This window comes from Cherax quadricarinatus, chromosome 29 (assembly GCF_038502225.1).
Source record: "Cherax quadricarinatus isolate ZL_2023a chromosome 29, ASM3850222v1, whole genome shotgun sequence".
Lineage (NCBI taxonomy): Eukaryota > Metazoa > Arthropoda > Malacostraca > Decapoda > Parastacidae > Cherax > Cherax quadricarinatus.
The window spans coordinates 25302180-25312916 of record NC_091320.1 but is presented as its reverse complement, the minus strand read 5'-3'; positions in this window follow the sequence as shown (position 1 = coordinate 25312916).

The following is a 10737-nucleotide window of genomic DNA, read 5'->3' as shown; positions in this document are numbered from 1 at the left end:
TTATCACAGGGCTGGCCTTAAACCGATTGGACCGATTGCTCCCAGTTGGGCCCCGCACCTAAGGGGGCCCTGGCTAGAGTGTAATCTACTCTCGGCTTGTCAAGTACACACACCAACACGAAGTAAAAAAAAAAGGGGCATCTGGAGAAAGGAGTTTTTCCAAGCTGAAACTGATCAAAACTTACTTGAGATCAACAGTTCAGCAAGAATGTTTGAACAGTTTGATGATTATGTCCATTGAATCTGAAATTAGCAGGAGTTTAAACTTCAACAAAATTCTAAAGACTTTGCAGAGAAAAAAGCAAGAAAAATAACTTTCTCCTAATAAAAGGCAATAATAATATGACTCGTTTATAGTTTATGAATGTTAAGTGATTTTTAGAAGTCCAAAAAAGATCATTTGTTTTCAACAGTACACTTAAATTCTGATTTTTTTTTTCTGAACAAAAATAAATTAATATTTTTAATAAATCATTTCACATTCACTAAAGCAAGTGGTATTGTGACTATGTACTTCTCAGAGGTAATATACAAGTTTTCTTTGTTACTTGTAGGCTTACATGTATGCAATTTTATATTAAAATGTATCTTACATCTGTTTGGTCTATTAACTCGCATGCATTTTTGAAGCGCACAGTTTGATTGCTTTCCATACATGGGGCCCACCAAAATTGTTCCTGATTGGGCCCTGCACCTCCAAAGGCCAGCTCTGTATTATCATGTATCTCTCTTTCTCTCTCTGCTCTAGTGAGTGCATATTTAGGATTTTAAGGTGTTCCCAGTAATTTAAATGTTTTATTGGGTCTGTACAGGCTGTAAATGATCTCTGCATCTGTTCCTGCTTTGAAAGGGGCTGTCAACACTTAGCAATATTCTGAATGAGAGAGTACAAGTGATTTGAAAAGTGTTACCATTGACACTATTTTCCTTGTCTAGAAAGTTCTCATTATTCACCTGTCATTGTCTTGGCTTTCGTGATATTGATCTTATTGTGTTCTTTGAAAGAAAGGACTGCTGACATAATTACTCCCAGGTCTTTCACATGTTTCTTTTATTCTATTTGATGATTCTCTTGTGTTTTGTATACTCTCTCTCTTTTGAGTTCTTCATCCTTTCCATATCTAAGTAGATGGAACTTACCACCTTTGTCATGTTCTCCACTGCCCACTGAAAAATCCTGCTTATATCTTCCTGTAGTTTTTCAGTGTCTTTTACTTAAGTGACTTTTGTGCTTATTTTAGTGCCATTGGCAAATGATACAAAACTGTGACAGGTGTTTTTATCTAATAATAATACAATATCTTTAATTCTACAGGTACATGTGCAAGGTATACAGGTCTAGCTGACATCAATGATATACTTCTATAGAGATTATTATTATTATAATCAAAAAGAAGCACTAAGCACTTCTATATAGAAAGCTGCTTGTTATGCAGAGCATTTTGGGCAAATTAGGTCAGTTTTGTCCCAGGATATGACCCCCACTAGTTGATTAATACCCAGGTACCCATTTTTACTGATGGGTGAATGTAGACAACCAGTTTAAGGAAACACACCCAGTGTTCCCACCCTTTGCTGGGAATCGAACCCGGACACTGTGTGAAGCGAGAGCTCTTGCCACCATGCTATGAGGATGAGAAATAGCAGAGGTGCCAGGATAGTGCCTTGGAGTACTAAGCTATTTGCCTCGCTGATGTTGGATTTTTCTGTTTACTACTCTCTTTTCGTTCTGTGTGTTATAAACCTGATACATTTTGTGAGCAGTCATTCCATGATTGTATTTGTCAAATGCCTTTGCAAAGTCTGTTTATATCACATCTGTGTTTTGGTTTTCTTCCAGCTCCTCTGTAATTCTGTCATAGGGGTTTAGCATTTGTAACAGGCACGATCTAGCAGTTCTAAAACCATTCTGGTTTGGGTTTTGTAGGTTATGCTGTTCCAAAATTTGCAATTTGGTATTTAATCACTTTCGAAGTGGGTTGTCAATTAGTTGGTTTGTGTGGCCTTCTTTGGAATGAAAAAGGATTCTGTATTCTCCACTCTGCTGTCATTTAGTATTGGTCTTTCAGAATTTCATTCATTTTTAGTATATGATTATTATAATCAAAACTAAGTGCTAAACCCACCAGGGTCATATAGCGCTGTGTTAGTATATGAACCTTTTATTAAGGGTCCAACTCTGCAGGTGGTTTTAGCTTTGGATTTTGCATATGAGGAATATTTGAAGCTTCTTGCAAAATCCTGGATAGCTTTTTGTTCCCTTTGTGCTTCTGCTGTTTGGTAAGACAACTTAAGTTTTTGCTCTAAACTGATGATCTCTTCGCTAAGATTACCTTAATTTTGTTGTGAAATTAACGTTTTTAAGCAAATTGGTTAACCTTTTTCTTCTTGTGTACCATCTATGCTCTTACTATATCTCATCTAGGTTTCCTCAAATTATGTATTTAGTACAGACCTTTTATTCTTCTGTGTTCAGCTTTTACAAGCACTGGTGAGGCTTTAGGATACTCATGGCTGTTTTCCAGGATATGTCTGATAGTTCTGTGCTAATTTTTAGTTAATTCAATGGTTATTGAAATTAAATTTACTGAAATTCCTTCTCTTACATTATTTCTGGAGTTCCCCACATCAAGTTTATACTCTTTCATACTTCTGTGATGTTGTTTGAAACTGGAGATAGAAGACAGGACAATCACTCCCTTATCCTAGATGTTCACCACCATAGTGATGAATATGAAGCATAGTCAGGAAGATTGTCACTTACTTAGCAGCCAGATGAGGTGCAGGTGTTGAAGATTTTAACTGCATACTATCACCATGAACAAAATCTGGAATTAGACTTTTTTTTTTTTTTTAATTTGTCTGATGATTTCAGTGTTTGTTCAGCAAGAGGGACTAGTACCGAACTTGCACACGAAAATCACTCACTACGAAAGCAAAAGACTTGGCAGACGATGCAACATCCCCCCAATGAAAAGCAGGGGTGTCACTAGCACATTAAGAGACCATACAATAAGTGTCAGGGGCCCGAGACTGTTCAACTGCCTCCCAGCATACATAAGGGGGATTACCAACAGACCCCTGGCAGTCTTCAAGCTGGCACTGGACAAGCACCTAAAGTTGGTTCCTGACCAGCCGGGATGTGGCTCATACGTTGGTTTGCATGCAGCCAGCAGTAACAGCCTGGTTGATCAGGCTCTGATCAGGCATTGACCCCTGGAACTCTCTCCAGGTAAACTCCAGGTCCAGGTAATAGGTAGTACGTTACTAAATATGTGCTGTAAAGCTTTTATGAGGAAAGTGAGACTCAGGTTAGGGTGTGTAGGAGAGCAGGACATTACTTTTCAGTAAAAGTAGGCCTTAGACAGGGATGCGTAATGTCACTGTGGTTGTTTAACATATTTATAGATGGTGTTGTAAAAGAGGTAAATGCTAGGGTGTTGGGGAGAGGGGTGGGATTAAATTATGGGGAATGAAATACAAAATAGGAGTTGACACAGTTACTTTTAGATGATGATACTGTGCTTTTGGTAGATTCTAAAGAAGAGTTACAAGGTTAATGGATGAGTTTGAGAGGGTGTGTAAAGGAAGAAAGTTGAAAGTGAATATAGATACGAGTAAGGTGATGAGGGGTATCAAATGATTTAGGTAAAGAAAAATTGGATATCACATTGGAGGGGGGAGTATAGAAGTAGTGAATGTGTTCAGATATTTGGGAGCTGACTTGTCAGCATATGGGTTTATGAAGGACAAGGTTGACCATAAAACTGACAAAAGGAAAAAAGGTGTGGAAATTAGGTGGTGGTGTGGAGTTACTAAAAGTATTAGTCAAAAGACTGAAGAGGTGGTTGTTGAGGTGGTTTGGTCATTTAGAGAGGATGGAGCAAAATAAGTTGACTTGGAGCAGGGGTCGGGAACTGGGGTGAATTAAACCAAAAGGGGGAAAAATGAAAATATCGGGCGTAATGAAGGCTCAGTAAACTTATACTATAGTGGACCCTCGGGTAATGGAGGCATCGGCTAATGCCAAAATCGGATGGCGCCACAGTTTTGCATCAAAATATTGGCTCGGCTAACACCCAAGAACTCGGTTAAGGACATTCGTCCTGATCATGTCCGTGCATCCTGAGCCCATGTAAAGCCAGCGTGCCATTGTTTACAAGCCAGAGAGGATGATTCCATGCATACATGCAATATGTATATTTTTTATTATTCCATTGTTTTTAGTGCTTGTAACTGCTAAATGAATGATACTTGGGACCTGACGATCTGTTGGAGTGTGAGCAGGGTAATATTTAGTGAAGGGATTCAGGTAGTAGGTTGGTAGACAGCAACCACCCAGGGAGGTACTACCGTCCTGCCAAGTGAGTGTAAAACGAAGCCTGTGATTGTTTTACATGATGGTAGGATTGCTGATGTCTTTTGTCTGTCTCATAAATATGCAAGATTACAGGCATGTCTTGCTACTTCTACTTACACTTAGGTCACACTACACATACATGTACACATTTATTTATACACACTCATCTGAGTTTTCTTTGATTTTATCTTAATAGTTCTTGGTCTTATTAATTTTCCTTTTATATCCATGGGGAAGTGGAATAAGAATCTTTCCTCCGTAAGCCATGCGTGTTGTAAAAGTCAACTAAAATGCTGGGAACAATGGGCTAGTAACCCCTTTTCCTGTAAAGATTACTAAAAAGAATAAGAAGAAGAAAATTGTCAAAGTGGGAAGTCTGAATGTGCGTGGATGTTGTGCAGATGATAAGAAAGAGATGATTGTGAATGTTATGAATGAGAAGAAGCTGGATGTCCTGGCTTTAAGTGAAACAAAGCTGAAGGGGGTGGGAGAGTTTCAGTGGAGAGGAATAAATGGGATTAGGTCAGGGGTTTCAAATAGAGTTAGAGCTAAAGAAGGAGTAGCAATAATGTTGAAGGATAAGCTATGGCAGGAAAAGAGGGACTATAAATGTATTAATTCAAGGATTATGTGGAGTAAAATAAAGATTGGATGTGAAAAGTGGGTTATAATAAGCGTGTATGCACCTGGAGAAGAGAGAAGTGTAGAGGAGAGAGAGAGATTTTGGGAAATGTTGAGTGAATGTGTGGGGAGTTTTGAATCAAGTGTGAGAGTAATGGTGGTTGGGGATTTCAATGCTAAAGTGGGTAAAAATGTTATGGAAGGAGTAGTAGGTAAATTTGGGGTGCCAGGGGTAAATGTAAATGGGGAGCCTGTAATTGAGCTATGTGTAGAAAGAAATTTGGTAATAAGTAATACATATTTTATGAAAAAGAGGATAAATAAATATACAAGGTATGATGTAGCACGTAATGAAAGTAGTTTATTAGATTATGTATTGGTGGATAAAAGGTTGATGGGTAGGCTCCAGGATGTACATGTTTATAGAGGGGCAACTGATATATCGGATCATTATTTAGTTGTAGCTACAGTTAGAGTAAGAGGTAGATGGGAAAAGAGGAAGGTGGCAACAACAAGTAAGAGGGAAGTGAAAGTGTATAAACTAAGGGAGGAGGAAGTTCGGGTGAGATATAAGCGACTATTGGCAGAAAGGTGGGCTAGTGCAAAGATGAGTAGTGGGGGGGTTGAAGAGGGTTGGAATAGTTTTAAAAATGCAGTATTAGAATGTGGGGCAGAAGTTTGTGGTTATAGGAGGGTGGGGGCAGGAGGAAAGAGGAGTGATTGGTGGAATGATGAAGTAAAGGGTGTGATAAAAGAGAAAAAGGTAGCTTATGAGAGGTTTTTACAAAGCAGAAGTGTTATAAGAAGAGCAGAGTATATGGAGAGTAAAAGAAAGGTAAAGAGAGTGGTGAGAGAGTGCAAAAGGAGAGCAGATGATAGAGTGGGAGAGGCACTGTCAAGAAATTTTAATGAAAATAAGAAAAAATTTTGGAGTGAGTTAAACAAGTTAAGAAAGCCTAGGGAAAATATGGATTTGTCAGTTAAAAACAGAGTAGGGGAGTTAGTAGATGGGGAGATGGAGGTATTGGGTAGATGGCGAGAATATTTTGAGGAACTTTTAAATGTTAAGGAAGAAACAGAGGCAGTAATTTCATGCACTGGTCAGGGAGGTATACCATCTTTTAGGAGTGAAGAAGAGCAGAATGTAAGTGTGGGGGAGGTACGTGAGGCATTACGTAAAATGAAAGGGGGTAAAGCAGCTGGAACTGATGGGATCATGACAGAAATGTTAAAAGCAGGGGATGATATAGTGTTGGAGTGGTTGGTACTTTTGTTTAATAAATGTATGAAAGAGGGGAAGGTACCTAGGGATTGACAGAGAGCATGTATAGTCCCTTTATATAAAGGGAAAGGGGACAAAAGAGATTGTAAAAATTATAGAGGAATAAGCTTACTGAGTATACCAGGAAAAGTGTACGGTAGGGTTATAATTGAAAGAATTAGAGGTAAGACAGAATGTAGGATTGCGGATGAGCAAGGAGGTTTTAGAGTGGGTAGAGGATGTGTAGATCAGGTGTTTACATTGAAGCATATATGTGAACAGTATTTAGATAAAGATAGGGAAGTTTTTATTGCATTTATGGATTTAGAAGGCATATGATAGAGTGGATAGAGGAGCAATGTGGCAGATGTTGCAAGTACAGGAGGGCCCCGCTTTACGGCGTTCCGCTTTACGGCGTTCCGCTAATACGGACATTTCAAATTATGACCAAAACTCACTATACGGCTCCCCCCACCTGACTTTCTAATACGGTCACCGTGCCCCACCCTGTTTGTTTACATTCTCCATGAGCTCAGTAAGCACTAAGTCTCTCCATTTTGTCTGGAAACTCCAAAATTTCAAATGTTTTTAAAAGTTATTTCATATTTTATATATACTCTGATAATTATACTTATGTATACCTGTACCTAAATAAACTTACATACATCGAGTCATTTAAATGTCGTATATTACGTTAATATACACATTTTCATTAATCCATCCATGATATTTTTTTCAAAATTATATAATAAACACGATGCATAACATATAAATAAGATAAATACACCCCACAGTAGAATAAATAAACAAATGTGAGATGTGAGCAGACGACTTGCACAAGTGGTGATAATAACAATACTGAGTCTCATTAAATGTCGTATATTACGGTAATATACACATTTTCATTAATCCATCCATGATATTTTTTTCAAAATTATATAATAAACACTATACATAACATATAAATAAGATAAATACACCCCACAGTAGAATAAATAAACATAAATGTGATCTCTGGTAGCAGACGACTTCCACAAGTGACGCCATAATAACAATAGTCACGGAGTCTCATTAAATGTCGTATATTACGGTAATATACACATTTTCATTAATCCATCCATGATATTTTTTTCAAAATTATATAATAAACACGATACATAACATAAAAAGATGATAAATACACCCCACAATAGAATAAATAAACATAAATATAAGATGTGGGAGCCACATAACTTGTACAAGTGACGCCAAGAATAACATTTTCTCTAATCTAACATAAGAGTAAATGTGTTACTGGGGGTAACTGTAGAAAATTATTCCTTTCGTATGTATGTAAGTAAATTTATTCAGGTATACACAAATACAGTTACATAGATTATCATACATAACAACATACGTGTAGAGAACCTAGGATAACCCAAAAAAGTCAGTGTGACTTATTTCCATTGCCTTCACTCAGAGCTTCATTTCTTCTCAAAATGATGTTACATGAGAATGGGAGTGTTCTTCTTTATTAATTCTACCGTATCAATGTAGAGACAACCTGTACACAATGTAACTTGTACACAAACCAGACGTGTACACTTCGTTTGTTTACAAAACTTACCTTCCCCTGGTTTGTTTACATAACTGCGCCTGCCCCCTCTCATGTATTCATTCTTTCTCTCTCTCATTTATTCGTTTTATCTCATTTACTTACTCCTGACCCTACATTAAGACTACAAATATTTTAAGGTAAGTAATGAGTGAACTGTATATACATTTTATCGCTCTGGGATGCTTAAATATCATAGAATAGTATGTGTGGGTGGGGTGGCCTGGTGAGGCTATTACAATACATACCACACTTGATTTCTTACAATAAATACTACTTGTCTCACCCTAGATTAAGACTATAAATATTTTAAGGTAAGTAATGAGTGCACTATGTGTGTATTGTACCTTTTTATTGTTTTTTGATGCCTGGTTCTATTGCTAACTTAATATATGTTAGTGTAAACTTGTTATCTAGTGTTTGTATGCATTTATAAGTGGAAAAAAAGGGTGTTCCACTTTACGGCGATTTCCGCTTTACGGCGGTAGCCTGGAACCTAACCCGCCGTATAAGTGGGGCCCTACTGTATATGGAATAGGTGGTAAGTTATTAAATGCTGTAAAGAGTTTTTATGAGGATAGTGAGGCTCAGGTTAGGGTGTGTAGAAGAGAGGGAGACTACTTCCCGGTAAAAGTAGGTCTTAGACAGGGATGTGTAATGTCACCATGGTTGTTTAATATATTTATAGATGGGGTTGTAAAGGAAGTAAATGCTAGGGTGTTTGGGAGAGGGGTGGGATTAAATTATGGGGAATCAAATTCAAAATGGGAATTGACACAGTTACTTTTTGCTGATGATACTGTGCTTATGGGAGATTCTAAAGAAAAATTGCAAAGGTTAGTGGATGAGTTTGATAATGTGTGTAAAGGTAGAAAGTTGAAAGTGAACATAGGAAAGAGTAAGGTGATGAGGGTGTCAAATGATTTAGATAAAGAAAAATTGGATATCAAATTGGGGAGAAGGAGTATGGAAGAAGTGAATGTTTTCAGATACTTGGGAGTTGACATGTCAGCGGATGGATTTATGAAGGATGAGGTTAATCATAGAATTGATGAGGGAAAAAAGGTGAGTGGTGCGTTGAGGTATATGTGGAGTCAAAAAACGTTATCTATGGAGGCAAAGAAGGGAATGTATGAAAGTATAGTAGTACCAACACTCTTATATGGGTGTGAAGCTTGGGTGGTAAATGCAGCAGCGAGGAGACGGTTGGAGGCAGTGGAGATGTCCTGTTTAAGGGCAATGTGTGGTGTAAATATTATGCAGAAAATTCGGAGTGTGGAAATTAGGAGAAGGTGTGGAGTTAATAAAAGTATTAGTCAGAGGGCAGAAGAGGGGTTGTTGAGGTGGTTTGGTCATTTAGAGAGAATGGATCAAAGTAGAATGACATGGAAAGCATATAAATGTATAGGGGAAGGAAGGCGGGGTAGGGGTCGTCCTCGAAAGGGTTGGAGAGAGGGGGTAAAGGAGGTTTTGTGGGTAAGGGGCTTGGACTTCCAGCAAGCGTGCGTGAGCGTGTTAGATAGGAGTGAATGGAGACGAATGGTACTTGGGACCTGACGATCTGTTGGAGTGTGAGCAGGGTAATATTTAGTGAAGGGATTCAGGGAAACCGGTTATTTTCACATAGTCAGACTTGAGTCCTGCAAATGGGAAGTACAATGCCTGCACTTTAAAGGAGGAGTTTGGGATATTGGCAGTTTGGAGGGATATGTTGTGTATCTTTATATGTGTATGCTTCTAGACTGTTGTATTCTGAGCACCTCTGCAAAAACAGTGATAATGTGCGAGTGTGGTGAAAGTGTTGAATGATGATGAAAGTATTTTCTTTTTGGGGATTTTCTTTCTTTTTTGGGTCACCCTGCCTCGGTGGGAGACGACCAACTTGTTGGGGGGGGGGGAAGTTAAATAAGCCACCATGGGCCCAAAGAAAGACTCTAGTGCCAGCCCTGTGGTAAAGAAGGAAAGAAGCACAATAGAATTCAAGAAAAAACTCGTAGCAAAGTACCAAAGTGGAGGAGGAAGAGAGAGGGGTGAATATGCCTTCTGCAGTCATTAAGTGATTCTATGATATGTATGATACTAAAGCAGCAGGTATCGATAAAGGCTATAGTGCTAACCAGCGATAAAGTGTAGAATTAACAGTGTAGCAAGTAAGTTAAGCAAGTAAGTGATAGAAAAACGACATGAAAGTAACTCTCCAATGTTGTTGGATGTGCATCGGGCCACTGAGCATATGCCACCCTGTTACGTATCTTCCACCACCCTAAACCTCTGCCAGGATCTCCTCCATCAAACTAACTAATTAAACTAATATCTCCTCCAAGGTAAGTGTAAATATAAAAGTGTAAGTATAAAAGCAAATACGTACATGTATAAGTGTAAATATAAAAGGACCCCAATGGAAATATGCAAGTCACCCTGACTTTCTTGGGTTATCCTAGGTACTTTACACATATGCTGTTATGCATGATAATCTATGTACATAACTATTTGTGTATACCTGAATAATTTTGTTTTTTAACAAGTCAGCCATCTCCCACTGAGGCAGGGTGACCCAAAAAGAAAGAAAATCCCCCAAAAGAAAATACTTTCATCATCATTCAACACTTTCACCTCACTCACACATAATCACTGTTTTTGCAGAGGTGCTCAGAATACAACAGTTTAGAAGCATATAAGTATAAAGACACACAACACATCCCTTCAAACTGCCAATATCCCAAACCCCTTCTTTAAAGTGCAGGCATTGTACTTCCCATTTCCAGGACTCAAGTCCGACTATATAAAAATAACCATTTCCCTGAATCCCTTCACTAAATATTACCCTGCTCACACTCCAACAGCTCGTCAGGTCCCAAATACTATTCGTCTCCATTCACTCCTATCTAACACGCTCACGTA